This window comes from Lissotriton vulgaris, chromosome 12, assembly GCF_964263255.1.
Source record: "Lissotriton vulgaris chromosome 12, aLisVul1.2, whole genome shotgun sequence".
Lineage (NCBI taxonomy): Eukaryota > Metazoa > Chordata > Amphibia > Caudata > Salamandridae > Lissotriton > Lissotriton vulgaris.
In genome coordinates, this window is record NC_141700.1 from 446,536,606 (window position 1) to 446,558,353 (window position 21,748).

Genomic DNA, 21,748 nt, shown 5'->3' on the forward strand with positions numbered 1-21,748 from the left:
AAATGATTTGTTATATAACAATGAGAAAAGCAAGGCACTGCTGAGAGTTGAACTCAGGATCTCCTGTTTACTAGACAGGCGCTTTAACCAGCTAAGCCACAGCACCCACTTGATTCTAACTTTTGAAACACTTTTCTTTATGGTGTTCAAGAGAATATTGCTTTTTCACTTTCATATTCTTTTCTAAGTCCACACACTTCTCCACTCAAACACTTAAGATGAATGAAGACTCTTCACTTATTCAAAAACACCTCTCTAATTTGAATTTTACCCTATTCATATCATTTTAAAATATACCTTGCTGAAGAATGGATTAGTTGAATTCAAAAATAGAGTGATCATTCACCTCTATCTTGTTCTTTGTCATTTTCTTTTCCCTATTTCAGTCAATGCATTCCTACAAAAATCTTCACAATACCAAGCATTTTATTTAATTTTTAAGATAACTTATTCTAAAGTTCATAGAACCAGATGTTTATTCTTAAACTGTATTCAACACTTGTTTGATGAAAATTATTTGGAAAGCATGGAGAAAACAATTAAGTGCTGCTGAGATTTGAACTCAGGATTTCCTGTTTACGAGACAGGAGCTTTAACCACTAAGCCACAGCACCAACGGTAATATTAAAAAAATGCATAAATCATTTATTGTTGATGATGAAAATGTGTTTTCTGCTATAAATTCTTCTTTATATGTATTGTAATCTTAAACACGAAAAGATACTCAATCACTACGCAAGGATTAATATGTTTTAATAAACAGCTACTCTTATAAAACTCAATTTCATTTCTTGAATTCTTTACAATTTTATTCATGAAGGTATTAATATTGCTCAAATCTAGGTAGAAATTTCATCTACGTCTTTCTCATAGATATGTAGTTTTTTCATTTTGCAATAACAGTGTTCATTCTATAATCTTGAAAATACTTGGGTTTTTATAAGGTTTAAGATGATCTTTTTAACAGTAAGATGAATCAGACTTTTATATTTTAATTGTATCGGAATAAGACCTAATGAAAATGATTTGTTATATAACAATGAGAAAAGCAAGGCGCTGCGGGGAGTTGAACTCAGGATCTCCTGTTTACTAGACAGGCGCTTTAACCAGCTAAGCCACAGCACCCACATGATTCTTAATTTTGAAACACTTTTCTTTATGGTGTTCAAGAGAATATTGCTTTTTCCCTTTCATATTCTTTTCTAAGTTCACACCCTTTTCCACTCAAAACCTTAAGATGAATGAAGACTCTTCACTTATTCAAAAACACCTCTCTAATTTGAAGTTTACCCTATTCATATAATTTTAAAATATACCTTGCTAAAGAATGGATTAGTTGAATTCAACGATAGAGTGATCATTCACCTCTATCTTGTTCTTTGTCCTTTTCTTTTCCCTATTTCAGTCAATGCATTCCTACAAAAATCTTCACAATACCAAGCATTTTATTTAATTTTTAAGATAACTTATTCTAAAGTTCATAGAACCAGATGTTTATTCTTAAATTGTATTCAACACTTGTTTGATGAAAATTATTCGGAAAGCATGGAGAAAACAGTTAGGGGCTGCTGAGATTTGAACTCAGGATTTCCTGTTTACGAGACAGGAGCTTTAACCACTAAGCCACAGCACCAACGGTAATATTAAAAAAATGCATAAATCATTTATTGTTGATGATGAAAATGTGTTTTCTGCTATAAATTCTTCTTTATATGTATTGTAATCTTAAACACGAAAAGATACTCAATCACTACGCAAGGATTAATATGTTTTAATAAACAGCTACTCTTATAAAACTCAATTTCATTTCTTGAATTCTTTACAATTTTATTCATGAAGGTATTAATATTGCTCAAATCTAGGTAGAAATTTCATCTACGTCTTTCTCATAGATATGTAGTTTTTTCATTTTGCAATAACAGTGTTCATTCTATAATCTTGAAAATACTTGGGTTTTTATAAGATTTAAGATGATCTTTTTAACAGTAAGATGAATCAGACTTTTATATTTTAATTGTATCGGAATAAGACCTAATGAAAATGATTTGTTATATAACAATGAGAAAAGCAAGGCGCTGCGGGGAGTTGAACTCAGGATCTCCTGTTTACTAGACAGGCGCTTTAACCAGCTAAGCCACAGCACCCACATGATTCTTAATTTTGAAACACTTTTCTTTATGGTGTTCAAGAGAATATTGCTTTTTCCCTTTCATATTCTTTTCTAAGTTCACACCCTTTTCCACTCAAAACCTTAAGATGAATGAAGACTCTTCACTTATTCAAAAACACCTCTCTAATTTGAAGTTTACCCTATTCATATAATTTTAAAATATACCTTGCTAAAGAATGGATTAGTTGAATTCAACGATAGAGTGATCATTCACCTCTATCTTGTTCTTTGTCCTTTTCTTTTCCCTATTTCAGTCAATGCATTCCTACAAAAATCTTCACAATACCAAGCATTTTATTTAATTTTTAAGATAACTTATTCTAAAGTTCATAGAACCAGATGTTTATTCTTAAATTGTATTCAACACTTGTTTGATGAAAATTATTCGGAAAGCATGGAGAAAACAGTTAGGTGCTGCTGAGAATTGAACTCAGGATTTCCTATTTACGAGACAGGCGCTTTAACCACTAAGCCACAGCACCAAAGTTAATAGTAAAAAATGCATAAATAATGTATTGTTGATGATGAATATGTGTTTTCTGCTATAAATTCTTCTTTATATGTATTGTAATCTTAAACACGAAAAGATACTCAATCACTACGCAAGGATTAATATGTTTTAATAAACAGGTACTCCTATAAAACCCAATTTCATTTCTTGAATTCTTTACAATTTTTTTTTTCATGAAGGTATTAATATTGCTCAAATCTAGGTAGAAATTTCATCTACGTCTTTCTCATAGATATGTATTTTTTTCATTTTGCAATAACAGTATTCATTCTATAATCTTGAAAATACTTGGGTTTTTATAAGGTTTAAGATGATCTTTTCAGTAGTAAGATGAATCAGACTTTTATATTTTAATTGTATCGGAATAAGGCCTAATGAAAATGATTTGTTATATAAAAATGAGCAAAGCAAGGCACTGCTGAGAGTTGAACTCAGGATCTCCTGTTTACTAGACAGGCGCTTTAACCAGCTAAGCCACAGCACCCACTTGATTCTTAATTTTGAAACACTTTTCTTTATGGTGTTCAAGAGAATATTGCTTTTTCACTTTCATATTCTTTTCTAAGTCCACACACTTCTCCACTCAAACACTTAAGATGAATAAAGACTCTTCACTTATTCAAAAACACCTCTCTAATTTGAAGTTTACCTCTATTCATATCATTTTATAATATACCTTGCTGAAGAATGGATTAGTTGAATTCAAAAATAGAGTGATCATTCACCTCTATCTTGTTCTTTGTCATTTTCTTTTCCCTATTTCAGTCAATGCATTCCTACAAAAATCTTCACAATACCAAGCATTTTATTTAATTTTTAAGATAACTTATTCTAAAGTTCATAGAACCAGATGTTTATTCTTAAATTGTATTCAACACTTGTTTGATGAAAATTATTTGGAAAGCATGGAGAAAACAATTAGGTGCTGCTGAGATTTTAACTCAGGATTTCCTGTTTACGAGACATGCGCTTTAACCACTAAGCCACAGCACCAACGGTAATATTAAAAAAATGCATAAATCATTTATTGTTGATGATGAAAATGTGTTTTCTGCTATAAATTCTTCTTTATATGTATTGTAATCTTAAACACGAAAAGATACTCAATCACTACGCAAGGATTAATATGTTTTAATAAACAGGTACTCTTATAAAACTCAATTTCATTTCTTGAATTCTTTACAATTTTATTCATGAAGGTATTAATATTGCTCAAATCTAGGTAGAAATTTCATCTACATCTTTCTCATAGATATGTAGTTTTTTCATTTTGCAATAACAGTATTCATTCTATAATCTTGGAAATACTTGGGTTTTTAGAAGGTTTAAGATGATCTTTTTAACAGTAAGATGAATCAGACTTTTATATTTTAATTGTATCGGAATAAGACCTAATGAAAATGATTTGTTATATAACAATGAGAAAAGCAAGGCGCTGCTGAGAGTTGAACTCAGGATCTCCTGTTTACTAGACAGGCGCTTTAACCAGCTAAGCCACAGCACCCACATGATACTTAATTTTGAAACACTTTTCTTTATGGTGTTCAAGAGAATATTGCTTTTTCCCTTTCATATTCTTTTCTAAGTTCACACACTTCTCCACTCAAACACTTAAGATGAATAAAGACTCTTCACTTATTCAAAAACACCTCTCTAATTTGAAGTTTACCTCTATTCATATCATTTTAAAATATACCTTGCTGAAGAATGGATTAGTTGAATTCAAAAATAGAGTGATCATTCACCTCTATCTTGTTCTTTGTCATTTTCTTTTCCCTATTTCAGTCAATGCATTCCTACAAAAATCTTCACAATACCAAGCATTTTATTTAATTTTTAAGATAACTTATTCTAAAGTTCATAGAACCAGATGTTTATTCTTAAATTGTATTCAATACTTGTTTGATGAAAATTATTCGGAAAGCATGGAGAAAACAGGTGCTGCTGAGAATTGAACTCAGGATTTCCTGGTTACGAGACAGGCGCTTTAACCACTAAGCCACAGCACCAACGCTAATAGTAAAAAATGCATAAATAATTTATTGTTGATGATGAAAATGTGTTTTCTGCTATAAATTCTTCTTTATATGTATTGTAATCTTAAACACGAAAAGATACTCACTCACTACGCAAGGATTCATATGTTTTATTAAACAGGTACTCTTATAAAACCCAATTTCATTTCTTGAATTCTTTACAATTTTATTCATGAAGGTATTAATATTGCTCAAATCTAGGTAGAAATTTCATCTACGTCTTTCTCATAGATATGTAGTTTTTTTCATTTTGCAATAACAGTATTCATTCTATAATCTTGAAAATACTTGGGTTTTTATAAGGTTTAAGATGATCTGTTCAACAGTAAGATGAATCAGACTTTTATATTTTAATTGTTTCGGAATAAGACCTAATGAAAATGATTTGTTATATAACAATGAGAAAAGCAAGGCACTGCTGAGAGTTGAACTCAGGCTCTCCTGTTTACTAGACGGGCGCTTTAACCAGCTAAGCCACAGCACCCACTTGATTCTAAATTTTGAAACACGTTTCTTTATGGTGTTCAAGAGAATATTGCTTTTTCACTTTCATATTCTTTTCTAAGTCCACACACTTCTCCACTCAAACACTTAAGATGAATGAAGACTCTTCACTTATTCAAAAACACCTCTCTAATTTGAAGTTTACCTCTATTCATATCATTTTAAAATATACCTTGCTGAAGAATGGATTAGTTGAATTCAACAATAGAGTGATCATTCACCTCTATCTTGTTCTTTGTCATTTTCTTTTCCCTATTTCAGTCAATGCATTCCTACAAAAATCTTCACAATACCAATCATTTTATTTTATTTTTGAGATAACTTATTCTAAAGTTCATAGAACCAGATGTTTATTCTTAAATTGTATTCAACACTTGTTTGATGAAAATTATTTGGAAAGCATGGAGAAAACAATTAGGTGCTGCTGAGGTTTGAACTAAGGATTTCCTGTTTACGAGACAAGAGCTTTAACCACTAAGTTACAGCACCAACGGTAATATTAAAAAAAATGCATAAATCATTTATTGTTGATGATGAAAATGTGTTTTCTGCTATAAATTCTTCTTTATATGTATTGTAATCTTAAACACGAAAAGATACTCAATCACTACGCAAGGATTAATATGTTTTAATAAACAGGTACTCTTATAAAACTCAATTTCATTTCTTGAATTCTTTACAATTTTATTCATGAAGGTATTAATATTGCTCAAATCTAGGTAGAAATTTCATCTACGTCTTTCTCATAGATATGTAGTTTTTTTCATTTTGCAATAACAGTATTCATTCCATAATCTTGAAAATACTTGGGTTTTTATAAGGTTTAAGATGATCTTTTTAACAGTAAGATGAATCAGACTTTTATATTTTAATTGTATCGGAATAAGACCTAATGAAAATGATTTGTTATATAACAATGAGAAAAGCAAGGCACTGCTGAGAGTTGAACTCAGGATCTCCTGTTTACTAGACAGGCGCTTTAACCAGCTAAGCCACAGCACCCACTTGATTCTAACTTTTGAAACACTTTTCTTTATGGTGTTCAAGAGAATATTGCTTTTTCACTTTCATATTCTTTTCTAAGTCCACACACTTCTCCACTCAAACACTTAAGATGAATGAAGACTCTTCACTTATTCAAAAACACCTCTCTAATTTGAATTTTACCCTATTCATATCATTTTAAAATATACCTTGCTGAAGAATGGATTAGTTGAATTCAAAAATAGAGTGATCATTCACCTCTATCTTGTTCTTTGTCATTTTCTTTTCCCTATTTCAGTCAATGCATTCCTACAAAAATCTTCACAATACCAAGCATTTTATTTAATTTTTAAGATAACTTATTCTAAAGTTCATAGAACCAGATGTTTATTCTTAAACTGTATTCAACACTTGTTTGATGAAAATTATTTGGAAAGCATGGAGAAAACAATTAAGTGCTGCTGAGATTTGAACTCAGGATTTCCTGTTTACGAGACAGGAGCTTTAACCACTAAGCCACAGCACCAACGGTAATATTAAAAAAATGCATAAATCATTTATTGTTGATGATGAAAATGTGTTTTCTGCTATAAATTCTTCTTTATATGTATTGTAATCTTAAACACGAAAAGATACTCAATCACTACGCAAGGATTAATATGTTTTAATAAACAGCTACTCTTATAAAACTCAATTTCATTTCTTGAATTCTTTACAATTTTATTCATGAAGGTATTAATATTGCTCAAATCTAGGTAGACATTTCATCTACGTCTTTCTCATAGATATGTAGTTTTTTCATTTTGCAATAACAGTGTTCATTCTATAATCTTGAAAATACTTGGGTTTTTATAAGGTTTAAGATGATCTTTTTAACAGTAAGATGAATCAGACTTTTATATTTTAATTGTATCGGAATAAGACCTAATGAAAATGATTTGTTATATAACAATGAGAAAAGCAAGGCGCTGCGGGGAGTTGAACTCAGGATCTCCTGTTTACTAGACAGGCGCTTTAACCAGCTAAGCCACAGCACCCACATGATTCTTAATTTTGAAACACTTTTCTTTATGGTGTTCAAGAGAATATTGCTTTTTCCCTTTCATATTCTTTTCTAAGTTCACACCCTTTTCCACTCAAAACCTTAAGATGAATGAAGACTCTTCACTTATTCAAAAACACCTCTCTAATTTGAAGTTTACCCTATTCATATAATTTTAAAATATACCTTGCTAAAGAATGGATTAGTTGAATTCAACGATAGAGTGATCATTCACCTCTATCTTGTTCTTTGTCCTTTTCTTTTCCCTATTTCAGTCAATGCATTCCTACAAAAATCTTCACAATACCAAGCATTTTATTTAATTTTTAAGATAACTTATTCTAAAGTTCATAGAACCAGATGTTTATTCTTAAATTGTATTCAACACTTGTTTGATGAAAATTATTCGGAAAGCATGGAGAAAACAGTTAGGTGCTGCTGAGAATTGAACTCAGGATTTCCTATTTACGAGACAGGCGCTTTAACCACTAAGCCACAGCACCAAAGTTAATAGTAAAAAATGCATAAATAATGTATTGTTGATGATGAATATGTGTTTTCTGCTATAAATTCTTCTTTATATGTATTGTAATCTTAAACACGAAAAGATACTCAATCACTACGCAAGGATTAATATGTTTTAATAAACAGGTACTCCTATAAAACCCAATTTCATTTCTTGAATTCTTTACAATTTTTTTTCATGAAGGTATTAATATTGCTCAAATCTAGGTAGAAATTTCATCTACGTCTTTCTCATAGATATGTATTTTTTTCATTTTGCAATAACAGTATTCATTCTATAATCTTGAAAATACTTGGGTTTTTATAAGGTTTAAGATGATCTTTTCAGTAGTAAGATGAATCAGACTTTTATATTTTAATTGTATCGGAATAAGGCCTAATGAAAATGATTTGTTATATAAAAATGAGCAAAGCAAGGCACTGCTGAGAGTTGAACTCAGGATCTCCTGTTTACTAGACAGGCGCTTTAACCAGCTAAGCCACAGCACCCACTTGATTCTTAATTTTGAAACACTTTTCTTTATGGTGTTCAAGAGAATATTGCTTTTTCACTTTCATATTCTTTTCTAAGTCCACACACTTCTCCACTCAAACACTTAAGATGAATAAAGACTCTTCACTTATTCAAAAACACCTCTCTAATTTGAAGTTTACCTCTATTCATATCATTTTATAATATACCTTGCTGAAGAATGGATTAGTTGAATTCAAAAATAGAGTGATCATTCACCTCTATCTTGTTCTTTGTCATTTTCTTTTCCCTATTTCAGTCAATGCATTCCTACAAAAATCTTCACAATACCAAGCATTTTATTTAATTTTTAAGATAACTTATTCTAAAGTTCATAGAACCAGATGTTTATTCTTAAATTGTATTCAACACTTGTTTGATGAAAATTATTTGGAAAGCATGGAGAAAACAATTAGGTGCTGCTGAGATTTTAACTCAGGATTTCCTGTTTACGAGACATGCGCTTTAACCACTAAGCCACAGCACCAACGGTAATATTAAAAAAATGCATAAATCATTTATTGTTGATGATGAAAATGTGTTTTCTGCTATAAATTCTTCTTTATATGTATTGTAATCTTAAACACGAAAAGATACTCAATCACTACGCAAGGATTAATATGTTTTAATAAACAGGTACTCTTATAAAACTCAATTTCATTTCTTGAATTCTTTACAATTTTATTCATGAAGGTATTAATATTGCTCAAATCTAGGTAGAAATTTCATCTACATCTTTCTCATAGATATGTAGTTTTTTTCATTTTGCAATAACAGTATTCATTCTATAATCTTGGAAATACTTGGGTTTTTAGAAGGTTTAAGATGATCTTTTTAACAGTAAGATGAATCAGACTTTTATATTTTAATTGTATCGGAATAAGACCTAATGAAAATGATTTGTTATATAACAATGAGAAAAGCAAGGCGCTGCTGGGAGTTGAACTCAGGATCTCCTGTTTACTAGACAGGCGCTTTAACCAGCTAAGCCACAGCACCCACATGATACTTAATTTTGAAACACTTTTCTTTATAGTGTTCAAGAGAATATTGCTTTTTCCCTTTCATATTCTTTTCTAAGTTCACACACTTCTCCACTCAAACACTTAAGATGAATAAAGACTCTTCACTTATTCAAAAACACCTCTCTAATTTGAAGTTTACCTCTATTCATATCATTTTAAAATATACCTTGCTGAAGAATGGATTAGTTGAATTCAAAAATAGAGTGATCATTCACCTCTATCTTGTTCTTTGTCATTTTCTTTTCCCTATTTCAGTCAATGCATTCCTACAAAAATCTTCACAATACCAAGCATTTTATTTAATTTTTAAGATAACTTATTCTAAAGTTCATAGAACCAGATGTTTATTCTTAAATTGTATTCAATACTTGTTTGATGAAAATTATTCGGAAAGCATGGAGAAAACAGGTGCTGCTGAGAATTGAACTCAGGATTTCCTGGTTACGAGACAGGCGCTTTAACCACTAAGCCACAGCACCAACGCTAATAGTAAAAAATGCATAAATAATTTATTGTTGATGATGAAAATGTGTTTTCTGCTATAAATTCTTCTTTATATGTATTGTAATCTTAAACACGAAAAGATACTCACTCACTACGCAAGGATTCATATGTTTTATTAAACAGGTACTCTTATAAAACCCAATTTCATTTCTTGAATTCTTTACAATTTTATTCATGAAGGTATTAATATTGCTCAAATCTAGGTAGAAATTTCATCTACGTCTTTCTCATAGATATGTAGTTTTTTTCATTTTGCAATAACAGTATTCATTCTATAATCTTGAAAATACTTGGGTTTTTATAAGGTTTAAGATGATCTGTTCAACAGTAAGATGAATCAGACTTTTATATTTTAATTGTTTCGGAATAAGACCTAATGAAAATGATTTGTTATATAACAATGAGAAAAGCAAGGCACTGCTGAGAGTTGAACTCAGGCTCTCCTGTTTACTAGGCAGGCGCTTTAACCAGCTAAGCCACAGCACCCACTTGATTCTAAATTTTGAAACACGTTTCTTTATGGTGTTCAAGAGAATATTGCTTTTTCACTTTCATATTTTTTTCTAAGTTCACACACTTCTCTACTCAAACACTTAAGATGAATGAAGACTCTTCACTTATTCAAAAACACCTCTTTAATTTGAAGTTTACCCTATTCATATCAATTTAAAATATACCTTGCTAAAGAATGGATTAGTTGAATTCAACAATAGAGTGATCATTCACCTCTATCTTGTTCTTTGTCATTTTCTTTTCCCTATTTCAGTCAATGCATTCCTACAAAAATCTTCACAATACCAATCATTTTATTTTATTTTTAAGATAACTTATTCTAAAGTTCATAGAACCAGATGTTTATTCTTAAATTGTATTCAACACTTGTTTGATGAAAATTATTCGGAAAGCATGGAGAAAACAGGTGCTGCTGAGAATTGAACTCAGGATTTTCTGGTTACGAGACAGGCGCTTTAACCACTAAGCCACAGCACCAACGCTAATAGTAAAAAATGCATAAATAATTTATTGTTGATGATGAAAATGTGTTTTCTGCTATAAATTCTTCTTTATATGTATTGTAATCTTAAACACGAAAAGATACTCACTCACTACGCAAGGATTAATATGTTTTATTAAACAGGTACTCTTATAAAACCCAATTTCATTTCTTGAATTCTTTACAATTTTATTCATGAAGGTATTAATATTGCTCAAATCTAGATAGAAATTTCATCTACGTCTTTCTCATAGATATGTAGTTTTTTTCATTTTGCAATAACAGTATTCATTCTATAATCTTGAAAATACTTGGGTTTTTATAAGGTTTAAGATGATCTTTTTAACAGTAAGATGAATCAGACTTTTATATTTAAATTGTATCGGAATAAGACCTAATGAAAATGATTTGTTATATAACAATGAGAAAAGCAAGGCACTGCTGAGAGTTGAACTCAGGATCTCCTGTTTACTAGACAGGCGCTTTAACCAGCTAAGCCACAGCACCCACTTGATTCTAACTTTTGAAACACTTTTCTTTATGGTGTTCAAGAGAATATTGCTTTTTCACTTTCATATTCTTTTCTAAGTCCACACACTTCTCCACTCAAACACTTAAGATGAATGAAGACTCTTCACTTATTCAAAAACACCTCTCTAATTTGAATTTTACCCTATTCATATCATTTTAAAATATACCTTGCTGAAGAATGGATTAGTTGAATTCAAAAATAGAGTGATCATTCACCTCTATCTTGTTCTTTGTCATTTTCTTTTCCCTATTTCAGTCAATGCATTCCTACAAAAATCTTCACAATACCAAGCATTTTATTTAATTTTTAAGATAACTTATTCTAAAGTTCATAGAACCAGATGTTTATTCTTAAACTCTATTCAACACTTGTTTGATGAAAATTATTTGGAAAGCATGGAGAAAACAATTAAGTGCTGCTGAGATTTGAACTCAGGATTTCCTGTTTACGAGACAGGAGCTTTAACCACTAAGCCACAGCACCAACGGTAATATTAAAAAAATGCATAAATCATTTATTGTTGATGATGAAAATGTGTTTTCTGCTATAAATTCTTCTTTATATGTATTGTAATCTTAAACACGAAAAGATACTCAATCACTACGCAAGGATTAATATGTTTTAATAAACAGCTACTCTTATAAAACTCAATTTCATTTCTTGAATTCTTTACAATTTTATTCATGAAGGTATTAATATTGCTCAAATCTAGGTAGAAATTTCATCTACGTCTTTCTCATAGATATGTAGTTTTTTCATTTTGCAATAACAGTGTTCATTCTATAATCTTGAAAATACTTGGGTTTTTATAAGGTTTAAGATGATCTTTTTAACAGTAAGATGAATCAGACTTTTATATTTTAATTGTATCGGAATAAGACCTAATGAAAATGATTTGTTATATAACAATGAGAAAAGCAAGGCGCTGCGGGGAGTTGAACTCAGGATCTCCTGTTTACTAGACAGGCGCTTTAACCAGCTAAGCCACAGCACCCACATGATTCTTAATTTTGAAACACTTTTCTTTATGGTGTTCAAGAGAATATTGCTTTTTCCCTTTCATATTCTTTTCTAAGTTCACACCCTTTTCCACTCAAAACCTTAAGATGAATGAAGACTCTTCACTTATTCAAAAACACCTCTCTAATTTGAAGTTTACCCTATTCATATAATTTTAAAATATACCTTGCTAAAGAATGGATTAGTTGAATTCAACGATAGAGTGATCATTCACCTCTATCTTGTTCTTTGTCCTTTTCTTTTCCCTATATCAGTCAATGCATTCCTACAAAAATCTTCACAATACCAAGCATTTTATTTAATTTTTAAGATAACTTATTCTAAAGTTCATAGAACCAGATGTTTATTCTTAAATTGTATTCAACACTTGTTTGATGAAAATTATTCGGAAAGCATGGAGAAAACAGTTAGGTGCTGCTGAGAATTGAACTCAGGATTTCCTATTTACGAGACAGGCGCTTTAACCACTAAACCACAGCACCAAAGTTAATAGTAAAAAATGCATAAATAATGTATTGTTGATGATGAATATGTGTTTTCTGCTATAAATTCTTCTTTATATGTATTGTAATCTTAAACACGAAAAGATACTCAATCACTACGCAAGGATTAATATGTTTTAATAAACAGGTACTCTTATAAAACCCAATTTCATTTCTTGAATTCTTTACAATTTTATTCATGAAGGTATTAATATTGCTCAAATCTAGGTAGAAATTTCATCTACGTCTTTCTCATAGATATGTAGTTTTTTTCATTTTGCAATAACAGTATTCATTCTATAATCTTGAAAATACTTGGGTTTTTATAAGGTTTAAGATGATCTGTTCAACAGTAAGATGAATCAGACTTTTATATTTTAATTGTTTCGGAATAAGACCTAATGAAAATGATTTGTTATATAACAATGAGAAAAGCAAGGCACTGCTGAGAGTTGAACTCAGGCTCTCCTGTTTACTAGGCAGGCGCTTTAACCAGCTAAGCCACAGCACCCACTTGATTCTAAATTTTGAAACACGTTTCTTTATGGTGTTCAAGAGAATATTGCTTTTTCACTTTCATATTTTTTTCTAAGTTCACACACTTCTCTACTCAAACACTTAAGATGAATGAAGACTCTTCACTTATTCAAAAACACCTCTTTAATTTGAAGTTTACCCTATTCATATCAATTTAAAATATACCTTGCTAAAGAATGGATTAGTTGAATTCAACAATAGAGTGATCATTCACCTCTATCTTGTTCTTTGTCATTTTCTTTTCCCTATTTCAGTCAATGCATTCCTACAAAAATCTTCACAATACCAATCATTTTATTTTATTTTTAAGATAACTTATTCTAAAGTTCATAGAACCAGATGTTTATTCTTAAATTGTATTCAACACTTGTTTGATGAAAATTATTCGGAAAGCATGGAGAAAACAGGTGCTGCTGAGAATTGAACTCAGGATTTTCTGGTTACGAGACAGGCGCTTTAACCACTAAGCCACAGCACCAACGCTAATAGTAAAAAATGCATAAATAATTTATTGTTGATGATGAAAATGTGTTTTCTGCTATAAATTCTTCTTTATATGTATTGTAATCTTAAACACGAAAAGATACTCACTCACTACGCAAGGATTAATATGTTTTATTAAACAGGTACTCTTATAAAACCCAATTTCATTTCTTGAATTCTTTACAATTTTATTCATGAAGGTATTAATATTGCTCAAATCTAGGTAGAAATTTCATCTACGTCTTTCTCATAGATATGTAGTTTTTTTCATTTTGCAATAACAGTATTCATTCTATAATCTTGAAAATACTTGGGTTTTTATAAGGTTTAAGATGATCTTTTTAACAGTAAGATGAATCAGACTTTTATATTTAAATTGTATCGGAATAAGACCTAATGAAAATGATTTGTTATATAACAATGAGAAAAGCAAGGCACTGCTGAGAGTTGAACTCAGGATCTCCTGTTTACTAGACAGGCGCTTTAACCAGCTAAGCCACAGCACCCACTTGATTCTAACTTTTGAAACACTTTTCTTTATGGTGTTCAAGAGAATATTGCTTTTTCACTTTCATATTCTTTTCTAAGTCCACACACTTCTCCACTCAAACACTTAAGATGAATGAAGACTCTTCACTTATTCAAAAACACCTCTCTAATTTGAATTTTACCCTATTCATATCATTTTAAAATATACCTTGCTGAAGAATGGATTAGTTGAATTCAAAAATAGAGTGATCATTCACCTCTATCTTGTTCTTTGTCATTTTCTTTTCCCTATTTCAGTCAATGCATTCCTACAAAAATCTTCACAATACCAAGCATTTTATTTAATTTTTAAGATAACTTATTCTAAAGTTCATAGAACCAGATGTTTATTCTTAAACTGTATTCAACACTTGTTTGATGAAAATTATTTGGAAAGCATGGAGAAAACAATTAAGTGCTGCTGAGATTTGAACTCAGGATTTCCTGTTTACGAGACAGGAGCTTTAACCACTAAGCCACAGCACCAACGGTAATATTAAAAAAATGCATAAATCATTTATTGTTGATGATGAAAATGTGTTTTCTGCTATAAATTCTTCTTTATATGTATTGTAATCTTAAACACGAAAAGATACTCAATCACTACGCAAGGATTAATATGTTTTAATAAACAGCTACTCTTATAAAACTCAATTTCATTTCTTGAATTCTTTACAATTTTATTCATGAAGGTATTAATATTGCTCAAATCTAGGTAGAAATTTCATCTACGTCTTTCTCATAGATATGTAGTTTTTTCATTTTGCAATAACAGTGTTCATTCTATAATCTTGAAAATACTTGGGTTTTTATAAGGTTTAAGATGATCTTTTTAACAGTAAGATGAATCAGACTTTTATATTTTAATTGTATCGGAATAAGACCTAATGAAAATGATTTGTTATATAACAATGAGAAAAGCAAGGCGCTGCGGGGAGTTGAACTCAGGATCTCCTGTTTACTAGACAGGCGCTTTAACCAGCTAAGCCACAGCACCCACATGATTCTTAATTTTGAAACACTTTTCTTTATGGTGTTCAAGAGAATATTGCTTTTTCCCTTTCATATTCTTTTCTAAGTTCACACCCTTTTCCACTCAAAACCTTAAGATGAATGAAGACTCTTCACTTATTCAAAAACACCTCTCTAATTTGAAGTTTACCCTATTCATATAATTTTAAAATATACCTTGCTAAAGAATGGATTAGTTGAATTCAACGATAGAGTGATCATTCACCTCTATCTTGTTCTTTGTCCTTTTCTTTTCCCTATTTCAGTCAATGCATTCCTACAAAAATCTTCACAATACCAAGCATTTTATTTAATTTTTAAGATAACTTATTCTAAAGTTCATAGAACCAGATGTTTATTCTTAAATTGTATTCAACACTTGTTTGATGAAAATTATTCGGAAAGCATGGAGAAAACAGTTAGGTGCTGCTGAGAATTGAACTCAGGATTTCCTATTTACGAGACAGGCGCTTTAACCACTAAGCCACAGCACCAAAGTTAATAGTAAAAAATGCATAAATAATGTATTGTTGATGATGAATATGTGTTTTCTGCTATAAATTCTTCTTTATATGTATTGTAATCTTAAACACGAAAAGATACTCAATCACTACGCAAGGATTAATATGTTTTAATAAACAGGTACTCTTATAAAACCCAATTTCATTTCTTGAATTCTTTACAATTTTTTTTCATGAAGGTATTAATATTGCTCAAATCTAGGTAGAAATTTCATCTACGTCTTTCTCATAGATATGTATTTTTTTCATTTTGCAATAACAGTATTCATTCTATAATCTTGAAAATACTTGGGTTTTTATAAGGTTTAAGATGATCTTTTCAGTAGTAAGATGAATCAGACTTTTATATTTTATTTGTATCGGAATAAGGCCTAATGAAAATGATTTGTTATATAAAAATGAGCAAAGCAAGGCACTGCTGAGAGTTGAACTCAGGATCTCCTGTTTACTAGACAGGCGCTTTAACCAGCTAAGCCACAGCACCCACTTGATTCTTAATTTTGAAACACTTTTCTTTATGGTGTTCAAGAGAATATTGCTTTTTCACTTTCATGTTCTTTTCTAAGTCCACACACTTCTCCACTCAAACACTTAAGATGAATAAAGACTCTTCACTTATTCAAAAACACCTCTCTAATTTGAAGTTTACCTCTATTCATATCATTTTAAAATATACCTTGCTGAAGAATGGATTAGTTGAATTCAAAAATAGAGTGATCATTCACCTCTATCTTGTTCTTTGTCATTTTCTTTTCCCTATTTCAGTCAATGCATTCCTACAAAAATCTTCACAATACCAAGCATTTTATTTAATTTTTAAGATAACTTATTCTAAAGTTCATAGAACCAGATGTTTATTCTTAAATTGTATTCAACACGTGTTTGATGAAAATTATTTGGAAAGCATGGAGAAAACAATTAGGTGCTGCTGAGGTTTGAACTAAGGATTTCCAGTTTACGAGACAAGAGCTTTAACCACTAAGCCACAGCACCAACGGTAATATTAAAAAAATGCATAAATCATTTATTGTTGATGATGAAAATGTGTTTTCTGCTATAAATTCTTCTTTATATGTATTGTAATCTTAAACACGAAAAGATACTCAATCACTACGCAAGGATTAATATGTTTTAATAAACAGGTACTCTTATAAAACTCAATTTCATTTCTTGAATTCTTTACAATTTTATTCATGAAGGTATTAATATTGCTCAAATCTAGGTAGAAATTTCATCTACGTCTTTCTCATAGATATGTAGTTTTTTTCATTTTGCAATAACAGTATTCATTCTATAATCTTGGAAATACTTGGGTTTTTATAAGGTTTAAGATGATCTTTTTAACAGTAAGATGAATCAGACTTTTATATTTTAATTGTATCGGAATAAGACCTAATGAAAATGATTTGTTATATAACAATGAGAAAAGCAAGGCGCTGCTGGGAGTTGAACTCAGGATCTCCTGTTTACTAGACAGGCGCTTTAACCAGCTAAGCCACAGCACCCACATGATTCTTAATTTTGAAACACTTTTCTTTATGGTGTTCAAGAGAATATTGCTTTTTCCCTTTCATATTCTTTTCTAAGTTCACACACTTCTCCACTCAAACACGTAAGATGAATAAAGACTCTTCACTTATTCAAAAACACCTCTCTAATTTGAAGTTTACCTCTATTCATATCATTTTAAAATATACCTTGCTGAAGAATGGATTAGTTGAATTCAAAAATAGAGTGATCATTCACCTCTATCTTGTTCTTTGTCATTTTCTTTTCCCTATTTCAGTCAATGCATTCCTACAAAAATCTTCACAATACCAAGCATTTTATTTAATTTTTAAGATAACTTATTCTAAAGTTCATAGAACCAGATGTTTATTCTTAAATTGTATTCAACACTTGTTTGATGAAAATTATTCGGAAAGCATGGAGAAAACAGTTAGGTGCTGCTGAGAATTGAACTCAGGATTTCCTGTTTACGAGACAGGCGCTTTAACCACTAAGCCACAGCACCAACGTTAATAGTAAAAAATGCATAAATAATTTATTGTTGATGATGAAAATGTGTTTTCTGCTATAAATTCTTGTTTATATGTATTGTAATCTTAAACACGAAAAGATACTCAATCACTACGCAAGGATTAATATGTTTTAATAAACAGGTACTCTAATAAAACTCAATTTCATTTCTTGAATTCTTTACAATGTTATTCATGAAGGTATTAATATTGCTCAAATCTAGGTAGAAATTTCATCTACGTCTTTCTCATAGATATGTAGTTTTTTTCATTTTGCAATAACAGTATTCATTCTACAATCTTGAAAATACTTGGGTTTTTATAAGGTTTAAGATGATCTTTTTAACAGTAAGATGAATCAGACTTTTATATTTAAATTGTATCGGAATAAGACCTAATGAAAATGATTTGTTATATAACAATGAGAAAAGCAAGGCGCTGCTGAGAGTTGATCTTAGGATCTCCCGTTTACTAGGCAGGCGCTTCAACCAGCTAAGCCACAGCACCCACTTGATTCTTAATTTTGAAACACTTTTCTTTATGGTGTTCAAGGGAATATTGTTTTTTCACTTTCATATTCTTTTCTAAGTTCACACACTTCTCTACTCAAACACTTAAGATGAATGAAGACTCTTCACTTATTCAAAAACACCTCTTTAATTTGAAGTTTACCCTATTCATATCAATTTAAAATATACCTTGCTAAAGAATGGATTAGTTGAATTCAACGATAGAGTGATCATTCACCTCTATCTTGTTCTTTGTCATTTTCTTTTCCCTATTTCAGTCAATGCATTCCTACAAAAATCTTCACAATACCAAGCATTTTATTTAATTTTTAAGATAACTTATTCTAAAGTTCATAGAACCAGATGTTTATTCTTAAATTGTATTCAATACTTGTTTGATGAAAATTATTCGGAAAGCATGGAGAAAACAGGTGCTGCTGAGAATTGAACTCAGGATTTCCTGGTTACGAGACAGGCGCTTTAACCACTAAGCCACAGCACCAACGCTAATAGTAAAAAATGCATAAATAATTTATTGTTGATGATGAAAATGTGTTTTCTGCTATAAATTCTTCTTTATATGTATTGTAATCTTAAACACGAAAAGATACTCACTCACTACGCAAGGATTAATATGTTTTATTAAACAGGTACTCTTATAAAACCCAATTTCATTTCTTGAATTCTTTACAATTTTATTCATGAAGGTATTAATATTGCTCAAATCTAGGTAGAAATTTCATCTACGTCTTTCTCATAGATATGTAGTTTTTTTCATTTTGCAATAACAGTATTCATTCTATAATCTTGAAAATACTTGGGTTTTTATAAGGTTTAAGATGATCTGTTCAACAGTAAGATGAATCAGACTTTTATATTTTAATTGTTTCGGAATAAGACCTAATGAAAATGATTTGTTATATAACAATGAGAAAAGCAAGGCACTGCTGAGAGTTGAACTCAGGCTCTCCTGTTTACTAGACAGGCGCTTTAACCAGCTAAGCCACAGCACCCACTTGATTCTAAATTTTGAAACACGTTTCTTTATGGTGTTCAAGAGAATATTGCTTTTTCACTTTCATATTCTTTTCTAAGTCCACACACTTCTCCACTCAAACACTTAAGATGAATGAAGACTCTTCACTTATTCAAAAACACCTCTCTAATTTGAATTTTACCCTATTCATATCATTTTAAAATATACCTTGCTGAAGAATGGATTAGTTGAATTCAAAAATAGAGTGATCATTCACCTCTATCTTGTTCTTTGTCATTTTCTTTTCCCTATTTCAGTCAATGCATTCCTACAAAAATCTTCACAATACCAATCATTTTATTTAATTTTTAAGATAACTTATTCTAAAGTTCATAGAACCAGATGTTTATTCTTAAACTGTATTCAACACTTGTTTGATGAAAATTATTTGGAAAGCATGGAGAAAACAATTAGGTGCTGCTGAGAAATGAACTCAGGATTTCCTATTTACGAGACAGGCGCTTTAACCACTAAGCCACAGCACCAACGTTAATAGTAAAAAATGCATAAATAATTTATTGTTGATGATGAATATGTGTTTTCTGCTATAAATTCTTCTTTATATGTATTGTAATCTTAAACACGAAAAGATACTCAATCACTACGCAAGGATTAATATGTTTTAATAAACAGGTACTCTTATAAAACCCAATTTCATTTCTTGAATTCTTTACAATTTTTTTCATGAAGGTATTAATATTGCTCAAATCTAGGTAGACATTTAATCTACGTCTTTCTCATAGATATGTATTTTTTTCATTTTGCAATAACAGTATTCATTCTATAATCTTGAAAATATTTGGGTTTTTATAAGGTTTAAGATGATCTTTTCAACAGTAAGATGAATCAGACTTTTATATTTTAATTGTATCGGAATAAGGCCTAATGAAAATGATTTGTTATATAAAAATGAGAAAAGCAAGGCACTGCTGAGAGTTGAACTCAGGATCTCCTGTTTACTAGACAGGCGCTTTAACCAGCTAAGCCACAGCACCCACTTGATCCTTAATTTTGAAACACTTTTCTTTATGGTGTTCAAGAGAATATTGCTTTTTCACTTTCATATTCTTTTCTAAGTCCACACACTTCTCCACTCAAACACTTAAGATGAATGAAGACTCTTCACTTATTCAAAAACACCTCTCTAATTTGAAGTTTACCTCTATTCATATCATTTTAAAATATACCTTGCTGAAGAATGGATTAGTTGAATTCAACAATAGAGTGATCATTCACCTCTATCTTGTTCTTTGTCATTTTCTTTTCCAAATTTCAGTCAATGCATTCCTACAAAAATCTTCACAATACCAATCATTTTATTTTATTTTTAAGATAACTTATTCTAAAGTTCATAGAACCAGATGTTTATTCTTAAATTGTATTCAACACTTGTTTGATGAAAATTATTTGGAAAGCATGGAGAAAACAATTAGGTGCTGCTGAGGTTTGAACTAAGGATTTCCTGTTTACAAGACAAGAGCTTTAACCACTAAGTTACAGCACCAACGGTAATATTAAAAAAAATGCATAAATCATTTATTGTTGATGATGAAAATGTGTTTTCTGCTATAAATTCTTCTTTATATGTATTGTAATCTTAAACACGAAAAGATACTCAATCACTACGCAAGGATTAATATGTTTTAATAAACAGGTACTCTTATAAAACTCAATTTCATTTCTTGAATTCTTTACAATTTTATTCATGAAGGTATTAATATTGCTCAAATCTAGGTAGAAATTTCATCTACGTCTTTCTCATAGATATGTAGTTTTTTTCATTTTGCAATAACAGTATTAATTCCATAATCTTGAAAATACTTGGGTTTTTATAAGGTTTAAGATGATCTTTTTAACAGTAAGATGAATCAGACTTTTATATTTTAATTGTATCGGAATAAGACCTAATGAAAATGATTTGTTATATAACAATGAGAAAAGCAAGGCGCTGCTGGGAGTTGAACTCAGGATCTCCTGTTTACTAGACAGGCGCTTTAACCAGCTAAGCCACAGCACCCACTTGATTCTAAATTTTGAAACACTTTTCTTTATGGTGTTCCAGAGAATATTGCTTTTGAACTTTCATATTCTTTTCTAAATCCACACACTTCTCCACTCAAACACTTAAGATGAATGAAGACTCTTCACTTATTCAAAAACACCTCTCTAATTTGAATTTTACCCTATTCATATCATTTTAAAATATACCTTGCTGAAGAATGGATTAGTTGAATTCAAAAATAGAGTGATCATTCACCTCTATCT

At 30.2% G+C, this 21,748-nt stretch overlaps 24 non-coding genes across 24 annotated transcripts; all 24 read right to left on the reverse strand.

Moving 5' to 3' along the window:
- Window positions 1–32: 32 nt before the first annotated feature.
- On the reverse strand, window positions 33–106 carry TRNAT-AGU (transfer RNA threonine (anticodon AGU)). Its single transcript has one exon. It is a non-coding gene; the product is annotated as a tRNA-Thr (tRNA).
- Window positions 107–541: 435 nt separating this feature from the next.
- On the reverse strand, window positions 542–614 carry TRNAT-CGU (transfer RNA threonine (anticodon CGU)). Its single transcript has one exon. It is a non-coding gene; the product is annotated as a tRNA-Thr (tRNA).
- Window positions 615–2,579: 1,965 nt separating this feature from the next.
- On the reverse strand, window positions 2,580–2,652 carry TRNAT-CGU (transfer RNA threonine (anticodon CGU)). Its single transcript has one exon. It is a non-coding gene; the product is annotated as a tRNA-Thr (tRNA).
- Window positions 2,653–3,091: 439 nt separating this feature from the next.
- On the reverse strand, window positions 3,092–3,165 carry TRNAT-AGU (transfer RNA threonine (anticodon AGU)). Its single transcript has one exon. It is a non-coding gene; the product is annotated as a tRNA-Thr (tRNA).
- Window positions 3,166–4,111: 946 nt separating this feature from the next.
- On the reverse strand, window positions 4,112–4,185 carry TRNAT-AGU (transfer RNA threonine (anticodon AGU)). Its single transcript has one exon. It is a non-coding gene; the product is annotated as a tRNA-Thr (tRNA).
- A 432-nt stretch (window positions 4,186–4,617) lies between these two features.
- TRNAT-CGU (transfer RNA threonine (anticodon CGU)) lies at window positions 4,618–4,690 on the reverse strand. Its single transcript has one exon. It is a non-coding gene; the product is annotated as a tRNA-Thr (tRNA).
- A 1,459-nt stretch (window positions 4,691–6,149) lies between these two features.
- Window positions 6,150–6,223, reverse strand: TRNAT-AGU (transfer RNA threonine (anticodon AGU)). The gene has a single exon. It is a non-coding gene; the product is annotated as a tRNA-Thr (tRNA).
- A 435-nt stretch (window positions 6,224–6,658) lies between these two features.
- Window positions 6,659–6,731, reverse strand: TRNAT-CGU (transfer RNA threonine (anticodon CGU)). Its single transcript has one exon. It is a non-coding gene; the product is annotated as a tRNA-Thr (tRNA).
- Window positions 6,732–7,677: 946 nt separating this feature from the next.
- On the reverse strand, window positions 7,678–7,750 carry TRNAT-CGU (transfer RNA threonine (anticodon CGU)). Its single transcript has one exon. It is a non-coding gene; the product is annotated as a tRNA-Thr (tRNA).
- Window positions 7,751–8,187: 437 nt separating this feature from the next.
- On the reverse strand, window positions 8,188–8,261 carry TRNAT-AGU (transfer RNA threonine (anticodon AGU)). The gene has a single exon. It is a non-coding gene; the product is annotated as a tRNA-Thr (tRNA).
- A 947-nt stretch (window positions 8,262–9,208) lies between these two features.
- On the reverse strand, window positions 9,209–9,282 carry TRNAT-AGU (transfer RNA threonine (anticodon AGU)). The gene has a single exon. It is a non-coding gene; the product is annotated as a tRNA-Thr (tRNA).
- Window positions 9,283–9,714: 432 nt separating this feature from the next.
- TRNAT-CGU (transfer RNA threonine (anticodon CGU)) lies at window positions 9,715–9,787 on the reverse strand. The gene has a single exon. It is a non-coding gene; the product is annotated as a tRNA-Thr (tRNA).
- A 1,452-nt stretch (window positions 9,788–11,239) lies between these two features.
- TRNAT-AGU (transfer RNA threonine (anticodon AGU)) lies at window positions 11,240–11,313 on the reverse strand. Its single transcript has one exon. It is a non-coding gene; the product is annotated as a tRNA-Thr (tRNA).
- A 435-nt stretch (window positions 11,314–11,748) lies between these two features.
- TRNAT-CGU (transfer RNA threonine (anticodon CGU)) lies at window positions 11,749–11,821 on the reverse strand. The gene has a single exon. It is a non-coding gene; the product is annotated as a tRNA-Thr (tRNA).
- A 2,471-nt stretch (window positions 11,822–14,292) lies between these two features.
- TRNAT-AGU (transfer RNA threonine (anticodon AGU)) lies at window positions 14,293–14,366 on the reverse strand. The gene has a single exon. It is a non-coding gene; the product is annotated as a tRNA-Thr (tRNA).
- Window positions 14,367–14,801: 435 nt separating this feature from the next.
- Window positions 14,802–14,874, reverse strand: TRNAT-CGU (transfer RNA threonine (anticodon CGU)). The gene has a single exon. It is a non-coding gene; the product is annotated as a tRNA-Thr (tRNA).
- Window positions 14,875–15,820: 946 nt separating this feature from the next.
- On the reverse strand, window positions 15,821–15,893 carry TRNAT-CGU (transfer RNA threonine (anticodon CGU)). Its single transcript has one exon. It is a non-coding gene; the product is annotated as a tRNA-Thr (tRNA).
- Window positions 15,894–16,330: 437 nt separating this feature from the next.
- TRNAT-AGU (transfer RNA threonine (anticodon AGU)) lies at window positions 16,331–16,404 on the reverse strand. Its single transcript has one exon. It is a non-coding gene; the product is annotated as a tRNA-Thr (tRNA).
- A 947-nt stretch (window positions 16,405–17,351) lies between these two features.
- TRNAT-AGU (transfer RNA threonine (anticodon AGU)) lies at window positions 17,352–17,425 on the reverse strand. Its single transcript has one exon. It is a non-coding gene; the product is annotated as a tRNA-Thr (tRNA).
- Window positions 17,426–17,861: 436 nt separating this feature from the next.
- TRNAT-CGU (transfer RNA threonine (anticodon CGU)) lies at window positions 17,862–17,934 on the reverse strand. Its single transcript has one exon. It is a non-coding gene; the product is annotated as a tRNA-Thr (tRNA).
- Window positions 17,935–18,876: 942 nt separating this feature from the next.
- TRNAT-CGU (transfer RNA threonine (anticodon CGU)) lies at window positions 18,877–18,949 on the reverse strand. The gene has a single exon. It is a non-coding gene; the product is annotated as a tRNA-Thr (tRNA).
- Window positions 18,950–19,386: 437 nt separating this feature from the next.
- On the reverse strand, window positions 19,387–19,460 carry TRNAT-AGU (transfer RNA threonine (anticodon AGU)). Its single transcript has one exon. It is a non-coding gene; the product is annotated as a tRNA-Thr (tRNA).
- Window positions 19,461–20,404: 944 nt separating this feature from the next.
- On the reverse strand, window positions 20,405–20,478 carry TRNAT-AGU (transfer RNA threonine (anticodon AGU)). Its single transcript has one exon. It is a non-coding gene; the product is annotated as a tRNA-Thr (tRNA).
- Window positions 20,479–21,426: 948 nt separating this feature from the next.
- On the reverse strand, window positions 21,427–21,500 carry TRNAT-AGU (transfer RNA threonine (anticodon AGU)). The gene has a single exon. It is a non-coding gene; the product is annotated as a tRNA-Thr (tRNA).
- Between the last annotated feature and the right edge of the window lie 248 nt (window positions 21,501–21,748).